Genomic DNA, 12,950 nt, shown 5'->3' with positions numbered 1-12,950 from the left:
TCTTGTGATTTTGATCTTGGTGAGGGTGACTTGGATTCCTTTTCATTTTGTTTTTATTTTTGTGGAGTTTTATCTGGAATATCTTCTATAAATATAGTCACTGGAGCTTTATCATAGGTTTCTGACTCATCAGAATCATCATCTTCTTTCTCACTCATTATCATCATCTTCATATTGTCATTATCATCATTATCATCATCGGTGAGTTTTGCTTATTTCTATGAACTCTTGTTCCCACTTTCAGGGCAGATGACTTTCCAGGTATAGTTGAGAGTTTTCTGTATTCTTCTTTTTGATCTTTTAATAGCTTATTTTTCTCTATAACTTCTAGGTGCTGTCCAGTAAAATGCATAATCCTTAAACCATGTTTCAACCTTATGACCAGAGGTGATGTTGTTTCAAATCCCTAAAGGAAATTGTTGTCTGTGCAGACATTTTCAAGGTTTTCCGTAGTTTGTAGCCTCTACCTCAGTGACATCCAGTTCATCTTTTGCCTAATTGATCATTTTAATGATAATAGGTGTAACAGTTGCTCTTTTTCATCATGTTGTCCTCCTTAACGTAATCATCTCTGCTTTGATTTTATTTTATAACATAAAAAATAGTTCTGAGACCTTGTTCATGAACACAGAATCTTCTGTAGGATGTTTGCATGCATTTTAGTAAGAGAGAAGCCAGATTGAGTTTCCTGTTGACTCATGATACTTGTTAAACTTTTGTTAGTGTTGTGATGTCTTTGGAGAAATACCTCTTCAGATCATTTCTCATTTGCATTAGCCAGGGGTTCTCTTAAGGAATAGATCTGATACAATGAGGAAATTAATTGTGTGTGTGTTTTATTAAAGTAATTTATAAGCTGTGATCTCATCAGTACAACAATGACTGTCTCCCTCCCACTAGAGAGGACAATTGCAACACCAGTAATTGTTCAATCCATGAAACTGGATGTCTCTGTTGGCCCAATATGATGCTGGAAACTGGAAGATTCATAGAAAGCTGTTTGTCTTAAGTCTGCATTGAAATCCCAAAGAAGTAAGTTCTAATGCCAGTAAAAGAGTCCTCGGCATCAGAATAGATGAGCTTTCCGGTGAGAAGTGAAGGCGAGTAGGCCAAACCACCCGTGTCTTATGCAGGCTGTCACCAGAAGATGTGACCCAGATTTAGGGTGGGTGTCCACTCCTCAAATGACCCAATCAAGAAAATCCCTTATAGGTTTTCCCACCTCTTTGGGTTTTAGTTGATTCCAGATGTAGTCAAGTTGATAACCAAGATTAGTTATCACACCAGTTTTTCCATTTATTGAAAAGCTTTTTTCCTCTCACGTTATATATCCTGACTATAGTTCCCACTCCCTCCACTCCTCCCAGTCCCTTCCCACAGCCTTTCACATCGGAATCTAATCCAATTCTATCTCTCCTTTGAAAGCAGGCTTCTAAGGTATAATAATAAGGCGTAATAATATAGAATAAGAACTAATATATTGAAATAGGGGGAAAAAAGAAAACACAGAAGGAAAGGAGTCCAATAAAAGACACATGAAACAGAGACCCACTTTTTCATACACCCAGGAATCCTATAAAAATGCTAAACTGGAAGCCATAATATATATGCAAAGGACCTGTCAGATAAAAAGAGAGAATTTTTGTTAAAATAAAAATAAAAGAAATTAAAAAAAATTCTGACATGACATAATGAGACAAGAAGCCTCTGATGATGCTGTTGAGTTCATTTTCTATTGCTCAATTGGAGATTGCATCTGGATTAAGGGTGGGGCATGTGTTCCGCTTTGCCTTTTAACCCTAGGATGCCAGCAGTGCAGACCCGTGCAGACCTTGTGCATGCTGCCTCAGTCTCTGTCAGCTAATATGCGTGTTGAACCTATTGTTTTAGATATAAGGCCTTGTTTCCATGATGTTTGCCTTCATCCTTTCTGGCTCTTATACTCATCTGCTTCTTCTTCCACGGGGTTCTCTGAACCCTAAGGGGTAGAATTTGGTGGAGATGTTCTGTTTAGGGTTAAGGGTTCCAAGGTTTTTCATTGTATGCACAATGTCTGTCTGTGGATCTCTGTATTTGCTCCCATCTGCTGCAGGAAGAAGCTTCTCTGATGATGGCTGAGTAAGACACTCATCTATGAGTATAGTAGAATATCAATTAAGAGTAATTTTATTGCTCTGTTTTTTTTCTTTTGTTTTTGGATAGTAGTATTTGGTTTTACCTTAGGTGGTTGGGTCATCTAGTCTCAGATTCTCCGTCAATCAAGCAGTGTTTAGTACAAATTTCATCTTGTAGAGTGAGCCTGGAATCAAATCAGATGTTGCCTAGTTACTCCACAATCCGTGTGCCATCATTGCCCTAGCATTTCTAGCAGACAGGTCACCAGTGTAGACCAATTTTTAAAAATTGAGCTATAGTTTTCGTACTGTTGAGTTGCTTGACTTTCTTCAATCTGTAAAGTGTTAACCTGTGCATTTTGGAGCCTTATCTAAATATTCCTTGACCCTGCCAGTGCTCTGTTCCTGCTTATGGTTTCTTCTAGTGCTTTCAAAGTTTTTGGTCTATCTTTGTCTTTCACAGATTGTGAGATTTTACACACACACACACACACACACACACACACACACACACACACAAGGGTGGAAGCTTTGATATATGATTTATATAGCTAGAAACAGGAATGTTGTTCAACATTTGCATATTGTAGAACTTTCATACAATGTTTTCTTTCATCAACAATGGAAAGAAATAATTTGGTGGAAATGAATCTTTCTTTCTGTGTGTTTGTGTGTGTGTGCATTTACATGGGATTCAAATTGGAAATGCATGGTCTAAGTTGATTCCCACACCACTGCAACTTTAGCTGGATCCTAAGGATGACAAGGACTCAGGAATTGTACCATGTTATATCAGAAAAGACTGAAAACATTTCTCTGTGCGTGCGTTGTACGCCTCACTGAATGTTCTGTTCTCTGGGATAGCCACATACACATGAAGCTATTTAATTAAGTGTAAATAAAACCTGCTGTAATTGCCATTCTTCAGTATGTATTACAATGCAGTAACATTCCTATGATGCAGAAAGTTGGACAGTGCTGGGAGCTTTTGTGATTTATCAAGATAAAGAGTTAAGGGGCTGTCTTCTTAGAAAATCAATGTAAGTAAGGGAAACACTGAAAGTCAAAGCATTGAGTCTTTTCCTTTCGCTTTCCTGTGCTGAAGACATAGAAAATTGGTGAGTGCCCAGGGAAGCCTCTGTTGGCCTTGCTGTAGATACTCCACGTCTGCCTTGTGCCGGAATGGCCGTGTGTTCTTTTACAAATGGAAGCTTCCTAGCAGCATGCCCTTTGTACAAATGGCTCCTTTTCTTAAATAATTGGAAACCATTTCCAGTTGATTTATAGAGGCCTAGTTAAGGAGGTTGATGAGAGCTGTCACAGTGTGTGAGGACTCTCCTTGCAACTGACTGGATTTCTGTAGGCATGTCCGCCAAGATTAAATATGAGGATATTACTGCTTCTGCTGTGTAGGCTTATGGGAATGGGTTTGCTATGAGACAGACAGAGAAGACGTAAACAGTGATACCTAGTTTTCTCATGGTAATAATTGTGACTTTAAAGTCCTTGTGGGGATTTTTCATACTTGATGGTTAATTCTTTTTTGTTCTTACCCTGTTTTAGTGTAATGGTTTCATTCTTTTGTTTTCAGCTTCCCATTACTGTAACAAATACCCAGGATAAAATCAGCTTGAAGGATAGAGAGGCTTATTTTGGCTCATGGATTTTCAGAGTTGTTAGACCACAAATGATTGGCCCTGATGCTTTGGGAATGTGGTGGCTAAGTCTATCAATGTAGAAGCACATAACAGAGGACACCATTTTCATGACCGAGACACCAAAAGCAGAAGAGGAGGTGTTGGCCCCTTAGTAACCATGGTAAACACTGATGCCTATGACCAGAAGAACTCCCATAGGCCCTACCTCTCATGGTTGTACCCATTCCCATTAGGACCACGGACTGGGGACTAAGATATTAACACATGTTCCTTGGAACACACATTTTTCAGGCCATGTGGTCTAAGGTTTATTAATTGTTCTGTAGAGTGATTAGTATAATTTAAAACTATTTGAGTTATGAAGCTAGCAATTTTTAAAGGATAGACTTCAGTTTATTCCAGCAACATCCTTGTATATTTGGCTGATGTCGCATCATTGTTTTGAGCCCATTCTTGGGTATGTCCTAGGACTTATTGAACCTTATTGAACACTTCTGTCCTTCCTAGCATGGCAAGATGATCCAGAATGATTTTCTATATTTACTAAACTAAACTTAAAGCCAGCCATTCCTACCATAGTTATTTTAAAAGAAAAGCTCTATTTTACCCCTTCTCCCATTTTACCCAATCTGCCCAAATGCACATTAGCACAGTGGAAACCTGGAGAAAGGTCATTGTTCATTTTAGGTGAAATACTAATGTATTTGTTGTAGAAAGTGACCTCAGTTAAAGAGTTGGGTTCAACTCCCGTGAATCCCAAGCACCGTCCTATCTGTCCTGTCTTGTATGTTCCCTGCCACACATGTGCATGCTTTCAAGTTCATGCCATGGTGATTTTAAATCTTCCATCAAAAACTTTGTGGTATTAGAAGTAAACTGCAGAGTTTAAAATTATAATTGAAGCTAATAATTAGATGCATTATATTTGTATTTCTCTGTTGATGAGGGGCTCATGAGGTAAAAAGCAGGTTGGTCTTCTCTGGTTTCCTGAAGCATGACACAGCTCATGCGTCTCCCTCTTTTCTTCCTCTTTGTCGAGCGCTCAGCCTATTTCACAATGGCTAAAGGCAAATACTAGTGATGTTCATTCACGATCGTTCTTTTTGGTTTTTTTTGTTTTTTTTTTAAATTTTTTTTCTGGAAATGTTCTTTTTTTTCCTCTTCAAATGTCTTTATTTTTTTAATTTATTTATTTATTAAAGATTTCTGCCTCCTCCTTGCCACCGCCTCCCATTTCCCTCCCCCTCCCCCGATCAAGTAGCCCTCCCTCATCAACCCAAAGAGCAATCAATCAGGGTTCCCTGACCTGTGGGAAGTCCAAGGACCACCCACCTCTATCCAGGTCTAGTAAGGTGAGCATCCAAACTGCCTAGGCTCCCACAAAGCCAGTATGTGCAGTAGGATCAGAAACCCATTGCCATTGTTCTTGAGTTCTCAGTAGTCCTCATTGTCCACTATGTTCAGCGAGTCCGGTTTTATCCCATGCTTTTTCAGAACCAGGCCAGCTGGCCTTGGTGAGTTCCCGATTGAACATCCCCATTGTCTCAGTGTGTGGGTGTACCCCTCCCGGTCCTGAGTTCCTTGCTCGTGCTCTCTCTCCTTCTGTTCCTGATTTGGACCTTGAGATTTCAGTCCGCTGCTCCAATGTGGGTCTCTGTTCTGTCTCCTTTCATTGTCTGATAAAGGTTAATATTCAGGAGGATGCCTATATGTTTTTCTTTGGGTTCTTCTTATTTAGCTTCTCTAGGATCACTAATTATAGGCTCAATGTCCTTTATTTATGGCTAGAAACCAAATATGAGTGAGTGCATCCCATGTTCCTCTTTTTGGGACTCTCAGGATAGTGTTTTCTATTTTCATCCATTTGTATGCAAAATTCAAGAAGTCCTTGTTTTTTACTGCTGAGTAATAGTCTAAACTTCATTTTCCATTTTTGTACTGCAATATCAATTTCATCGTACCAATAGCACCCAGCATTTCCTTTTGGCAGCGTTTACGGAATGAATCACTGGAATGTGTATTTCTTCCTTCACACTTCTGATCACTTCCTTGATGTCTTGTCCAAGAGCATAGCCTATTTATGTGTAAATGTGTCTCTTCATGTTAGCATTCATTTTTTTAGAGAGCGAAATCTTGCCACTGCCCCAAGTGACAGGGAACATTTGCAGGCTTATTTGGAAAAATTGGGTCTTAAGATACTTTAGCTGAGCGCATGGAAAAGGCAAGTCACCCTTCCCTGAGCAACCTTCTGTGGGTTTCCGCCTCTGTGATGGCTCCGAGTCGTTATGTAGCAGTTGGCTCTGATATGCTTGCACAGACACAAATTGAATCCGACAGGACTGATGTCTCCTGGACTTTGCTGCCATCTGAAACGCTGGCGTGAGAGAGAAGCAGAGGCAGGGAGAGGAGAGGTGGTGGGGAGAGCTGATTCTTACAGTTCTTGTCCTATGGAGCTTTGCGATTCCTAGCAGCTGATAGCTGCGAAGGGCTTGATAAGCATTTTTCCAGATGAGATTGATAACCAATCACTGTTCTGGAACAGCTGGCTAGCTTTCAGATTCGCGATGTGTTTCAGTGTTCAGCCTCCTTCCTCGTGCCTCTCACAAATCTGTGTAAAAACAAACAAACAGACAGACAGAGGATGGGTTTGGAGAGCAGAATGCTGATGAGAGTGGTGCTTCTCTTCCTTTCCGCTGCATCTCTCCTGCAGCCAAATCACTCCTGTACAACAATGAAAACCGAAGTTTTAAAAAGAAGGATGCTTTTTTTTAATTTTCAAATTCAGTTCCAGAAAAGCCAAAGTTTTTATAGTAGCTATATTACTATTTGAAAATCCAGTTACTTTGGGGTGTGAGGTTGGTTCTGGGTATCTACTATATCCTGTTAAGAATTTCATGTGTGTCAGACATTGAGAGATGGGAAAATAGAAGGTGTACAGTTTCATTTTGAATCCCAATGCTCTCAAATCCTCATCACAGCCAGCGGAGGAGACTGTGGTCTGTGGCACAGCCTCTCCATTTCCTTTTTAATTAAGAGGCCATGCTCTGTGAAAGGCTCTGCTGGATTTATCGAAGGTTCTATAAGCACAATTATACATCACTCGGCGAGTCGCACTCCAGAATATTTCTTAGAGCCTGTGCGTGATCTGCTCACTCCCCTCCCAACACAGCTAGGACAATCAACTTGTTTTGTGTACAGGGAATGGGCTTTAATAACACTTTACATATTTTTGTATTCGCATGGGGGTGTGTGTTTGTACATGCTCATGCACAGGTGTATGCACATGGCATTGACATATGTGTTAAGGTCAAAGGACCACTTCTGAGAGTTGTTTTTCTCCTTCTACTGTGGGTTTTGGGTAGTGAACTCAGGTTATCAGTCTTGTTCAGCAAGCACTTGTACTTCTCTGAGGCATCTTGTCAGACCAACCATTACCTTTGAGTTTTATATTACTTCTCACCTGGAACTCTTTCTGAGGACTTTAATGGCATTTTGTGTTGTCCCTGCTACAGCTGTCAGTGAATTTTCCCAAAGCCTAATTCGATATTGTTTTTCTGCTCGCAAAGAGAATAGAGCATGTTTCTGTGCTGGCTGAGTAAAGATCACACTATAAGCAGGGACACCCAAGGCTCTCTTTTGTGCCATCTTCTGTTCTCCTAATAGTTACCTCATTCTAACCCCACAGCTCTCACAATATAATACCGAACCAGAAGTGCGTTAACATTTCCAGGGCTGAGTTAGGACCCTACCAGAGAGCTTCAGTAGTGTAAATTGTTGCGGTGTATAGTTTCTGTTTGGGCACACCATCTCCACTTCCAGACACCAGCATCTTACATTGTTTAAAGCTTTGCATGGAGTTCAGAGAATATATATCCCCTTTCTGTTAAAATCCTGCTTATACGTGCTGAAGGCTTCCTTTAAAGCCTCGATTTCCTGAGGCTGGAGATGCCCAACAACTAAGATCATTGGCTGCTCTTCCAGTGAACCAGGGATCAATTCCCAGCACCCACATGGCAGCTCGCTACCATCTGTAACTCTGGGTCTCAGGGAATCCGACACCCTTTTGGCCTCCTTAGATACCAGGCAAGCATATGGTAAACAGACACGCACATGGTACACAGACATACATGCAGGCAAAACATCCGAAGACTCCTTCTTTTATTGTCATTAATAGTTGAAAAGAATTCTATTAGGCATTCATTAAGGCTCTGGGTGCCTTTTTCCATTGATGCAATCATGCAGAGTTTAGCATGAAGTAACTGTGACTCCATAAAGTACCCAAAAGATGGCATAAGGGCAGAAGGAAAAACTTCTTAGTGGTTGCTTGTAGGTGGCCTGGTAGCAAGAATGCTAGGGAATCCTGCGTTTTACATACCCAGTTATTTCCCAATACGAAGACATGACAGCTCCAGTGTTTATTGTGTGTTTACAATGGGGCATGTCTCTCTAGGTTGTGATAGGTCAGGGGGAAAGAGTGAGAAATCTAAATGTCTTTGTGTTTTCTTTTTTTCTTGTCTCCTCCCTCCACAGGCTCTGAACGGGTTCCAGCTGAAGTTTCTGAGCAGACCAGTCGCTGCAGCTCCCTAGGCTGAGTTTCCAAGCTGCCGGTGCATGCCATTGACAAGCTGCAGGATGGTGCCCGTGGCCAGGCCGCCGCTGCTGCTTATCGCCTTCTTCTTCTGCGCCTGTGCTGAGAGTAAGCAGTCCTGCCCTTCTCTAGGGAGCTGTGGCCATAATGAGTGGTTTTGTTTGCAGTTGGCAGCAGGCTCAGGCCTCTGAATATATTTCCTTTGGAAGTATATCCTGAGACACTGTGGGATCCTCCTTGGCTTCCTGCCAGCCTTTGGAAGAGATTATTGATGTGATTTTCCCACTGCCTCCTCTTCTGTTTAATGCCTCTTTGCTTGTGTATCTAACTGTTCCTACCATTTATTTCCATTTTTATATGCCTTTTCATACTTCTTACCAGCCTGGTGACAAAGATAATATGAGACCAGCAATATCACTTCAACTGTGGCTGACCAGTTGGTAGTGTCAATAACATTGTTGAGACTCAGTAGAAATTTCTTTAGTTGTATGGATATTTCTATGTTTAGAAAAATGCGCAATGTCACATTGAGCCCAATTAAACTTGCAAGCCCCTTGTAGCTGTCACAGCAGCTGTTCTGATGTACTGTTTCCGACAGCTGTCGTGGAGTACAATATTCAAACAAATCAAGCAGAACTGACAACTTTGTGGCTGGGTGGAGGGTCTGGAAGTGGGGAAAGCATTCCGTGGAATGCAGACACTAATTTTTGGGTTTCTGGACTCGATTTATGAAACTGGAATTGTGGTCAATTAGCTTGCCAACTAATGAGATGATCATATCCCCTTTGTAACTAGGAGTCATTAGCTTTCCACTGTTTCCATCTGTTTCTTTCCTCATCTGTCCCATGGCTTTGGGGAAACAATAGTGCCCATTCCTGCTCTTACCCACTGGCATGTCTATGGACTCAAGAATGGTGTATTTCCTATGTGATCTGGTTATTCTCTTGGGGAATCACCTTGTGTGATTAACATGTACAACATCTGCAGTCATTAACTTTTCCCTCCACTGGCTGTCCCAGGGAGATTAAACTTGATTCATGTTAAGGACATCTCAAAGACAATGATCCTATGTTAGCTTGGCCCTTTCTTATTAATTGCATCTTGACAAGAATTCCCTCACTAGCAGCCAAGTGCTTCATTTAAATAGGGCTCTATTTTCGAAAGGAATCTTTCATGGAGGAAAAAATGATGTTATTAATTAAATGCATATGGAACATGCATGTTCTAAGTACGACATTCTGTGGTTAATAATATATATAGTCTACTAATTAGCACTTGGGAGTATTGGTTTAAGGTGAAGCCAAGGAATTTCTAATATCATGCCAGGAAATAATTAATTGGAGAAAGATGCAAATGTAAGGTTTTGTTAGTTTAAAAGCATTTGTGTCAAAACTTATTTTAAAATCTAAATTTACTTTAATAGAAAACAATTGAACGTACAACTTTGTGAATTCTGTTTTGGCCAAAGTTCAGAAGTAAGTTGTTTTACCATTGTTCATTTTTGGCAAAAGCATATTAAGACCCCAGAAACCCATTTAAATGTCAGATCACAGCTGTATGTTTTTCTGGAACTTTTTAGATATGTATTTTATATCTGAGAAGTCATCCTTGCAGTAAGTAAAAATCCCATTCTTTGGAGAAGTTAGGATTTTGTTTAATGCTGAAGTGGAAAGTGGCAGACAGATGTCAAGTTTGGCAATAAGGCTGCTGAAATTATGATTTTCTACGCCCCAGTTCTTCCCTTCTCACTCCGGCCTATCCTGCTTTCTGCTGCTCATTCCTGTTCTCTAGCACAGATCCTATGTGCTGTCTTAATTGACCTTCTATTCCTGGGATAGAATACTGACTCAAATCAATTTGGAGAATAAAGGGTTTATCTCGTCTCACAAGTTTCAGTCCATCCCTGAGGAAAGTCAATGCAGGAAGTCAAAGCAATAAACTGGGGGCAGGAACTGAAGCAAAGGAGATGGAAGAAGGCTGAGTACAAACTTGCTTTCTAGGGCTTACTTGGTTTGCTTTTGTAAACAGCCCAGGACCACCTTCCTAGGAGTGGCACCACCCACAGTAGGCTGGGCATTCTCACACCAATCATTAATCAAGAAAATGCTTCACAGACTTTCTGCAGGCCACTCTGATGGAGGTATTTTCTCAATTGAGGTTCCCTATTTCCAGATTGTAGATGGAAATTTCTGTTCTACTTGGTCCTGCAGCTGTTCAGTCCCAACAAAACACAAGAGACTTATATTATTTATAAACTGGTTGGCCTATTAGCTCATGTTTATTATTAACTAGCTCTTTTTTTTTTTGGATTTTCGAGACAGGGTTTCTCCGTAGCTTTTTGGTTCCTGTCCTGGAACTAGCTCTTGTAGACCAGGCTGGCCTCGAACTCACAGAGATCTGCCTGCCTCTGCCTCCCGAGTGCTGGGATTAAAGGCTTGCGCCACCACCACCCTGCCCTTAACTAGCTCTTATATCTTAAATTAACCCCTTTCTATTAATCTGTATATCGCAACGAGGCTGTGTTTTACTGGTAAATTTCTGGTGTAGTTTTTCTTCAGCAACTCCATGGCATCTCTCTGACTCTGCCTTCTTTGCTCCTCTATCTCTGCTTGAATTTCCCACTTGCTATATTTTGCCTTGCCATAGGCCAAAGCAGCTTCTTTATTAACCAATGGTAATAAAATATATTCACAGCATACGGAGGGGTAATTCCACATCACCATGTAATTCTAGCTTACCAAAAGAAAGAAAAACAAAGACTATATCTAGATTGTCTCTTGTTATATTATGCCATTCCATTTTCTTAAAAATACTTTAAAGATTTGAAACCATGTAATACTCAAGGAATAATGGGTTTCATAATCACGTAAAGATAATATTTTCAGGCTCTCATTATCCAGGTTGTGGCTTTGTTTCCTTATTTTTCATTAGAACATAATAATATACTCTTTCCCACTTTCACTGTTTTGTGTTGATCTAAGATACTGAGTTATGATTCAAAATTTAATAGTGACTTGTCAGAGATATTTGGAAAAGCAAAAACTTTTTTTTTCTTTTGTAGAAAAAGATGGTTTATAGATAGGGAATGAGAAGAAGACACTGTAGTTAACCATGCTTATTTACTTCCCTTTCAAATAATTGTCTCCAAAGAGGCTGGATTCTTTATTATAATTAAGAGTTATATGTGATATTACATTAAGTAGAAGAACTCTTAGAATTTTAGTTCAAATGTAGGTGGAGAAATTGTTATAATATTCCTTTAGAAAATTATAGTGTTTGTCATTGCCAATTTAAAGTGCATCAGTGGTCCACACAATTTCTTTAAAAGACTAGATGTGTGTGTGTGTGTGTGTCTGTGGGTGTGTGTATGTGATTGATTTTACTGTTTTTTTCTATGTCTTAAGTGCTCCAGGTGATTCTACTAGTTATTTTTTCAGTGTGTTTTTGTGAGAAAACTGTGGTCCAAGAGCTAACTGTGACTTTTGCTGGAGTGTGTTGAGTAGCTCTTGCTGATGCTGAGTCAGCAGCTTTACTCCTTAGAGCTAGCCCACACACATGCAAATTAGAGATAAATTTAGACTTTATCATTTTAATTCCAGTGCAAATCTCTTTTTTTTTGTCTGAAATATATCTTGTATTTGATATTCACTAGTATTTTTTTTCCTTTTTTTCCTCTTTTTATATCATGTATAGGCCAAGAACCAGCTCTTGGCATCATTTGGTTTTACCAGTTTCATGTTACATTTTGGCTACATAACTAAGTCTTTACCAGGTTTCAGTTATTACCAGGCCTCTAACAGACACATAAACCATTATAATTTAAGTCCTCAGTTGGTTTAGTCTATCTATTCTCGGTTGTTTTTTGTCAGGTCTTTGTCATAAATGGTGATCCTTCCCTTGTTTTCTTTCCTTACTTAAACACCTTGCTGAAGCCACTGCAGATGCAGTGCTTTTCTCTCAGATAAAAGCACCAGACTTCCTGCTTTCTGGAAAAAATGTTCTATGTCCTATGGAACTTGAAAAAATAAAATACCTTTTTATATCAGTGGATGGATTGTTCTACAGCCTATGGAATTTAAAAAATAACCCTTTTTGTATCAGTGGATGAATTGGCAAGTGTGCTGGAATGTCGCTAGTGTTTGATTTTGAATTCTGGCTGCCACTTCACTAAATAATACTCCTTATTTTAGTCTTAGCATTTTTTTTTGATGAAAATAGTAGATGCTTGTAAAAGAATAATAGAATTCCTAGTACTTGAGTTTTGTGAGATTCAATTGAATGAAGTAAAACACAGGTCAGCTGATGACATGGTATTGGTGTTTGAGAAATGGTTGTGATACCTTCAACAACCATATTTACCAAGCACTTACCTTAGGTCCTTTGCTGAAACTCTTCATTTGATCTGGAGGCTATAAACTTTGGGTGCCAGAGAAGTCAGGCCTTCTTGCTGTGTGTTAGTTTGTTAGTCTGTTTCTCTGTGTAGTCTGACACAGAAGAAGATTCTTATCAGTCTGTCTTAGGAATTATACTGAAGATCCGAAGAAGAAACATGGAACTTGTCTGTTTTAGGATGCCTTTCTGAAGAAGCTC

General features: G+C 39.7%; 1 long non-coding RNA gene across 1 annotated transcript in view; it reads left to right on the top strand.

Moving 5' to 3' along the window:
- LOC113456633 overlaps window positions 1-8,462 on the top strand; it is a 999,422-nt gene extending 990,960 nt beyond the window's left edge. The window contains exon 6 of the long non-coding RNA XR_003377390.1: window positions 8,303-8,462. This is a non-coding gene — a long non-coding RNA (uncharacterized LOC113456633). The remainder of the gene's footprint in view (window positions 1-8,302) is intronic.
- The last annotated feature ends 4,488 nt before the right edge of the window (window positions 8,463-12,950 follow it).

The sequence above is a fragment of the Microtus ochrogaster genome, chromosome 10, assembly GCF_000317375.1.
Source record: "Microtus ochrogaster isolate Prairie Vole_2 chromosome 10, MicOch1.0, whole genome shotgun sequence".
Classification (NCBI taxonomy): Eukaryota; Metazoa; Chordata; class Mammalia; order Rodentia; family Cricetidae; genus Microtus; species Microtus ochrogaster.
Note: the sequence above shows the minus strand (reverse complement) of the source record. Positions and strands in the feature narration are given on the sequence as shown.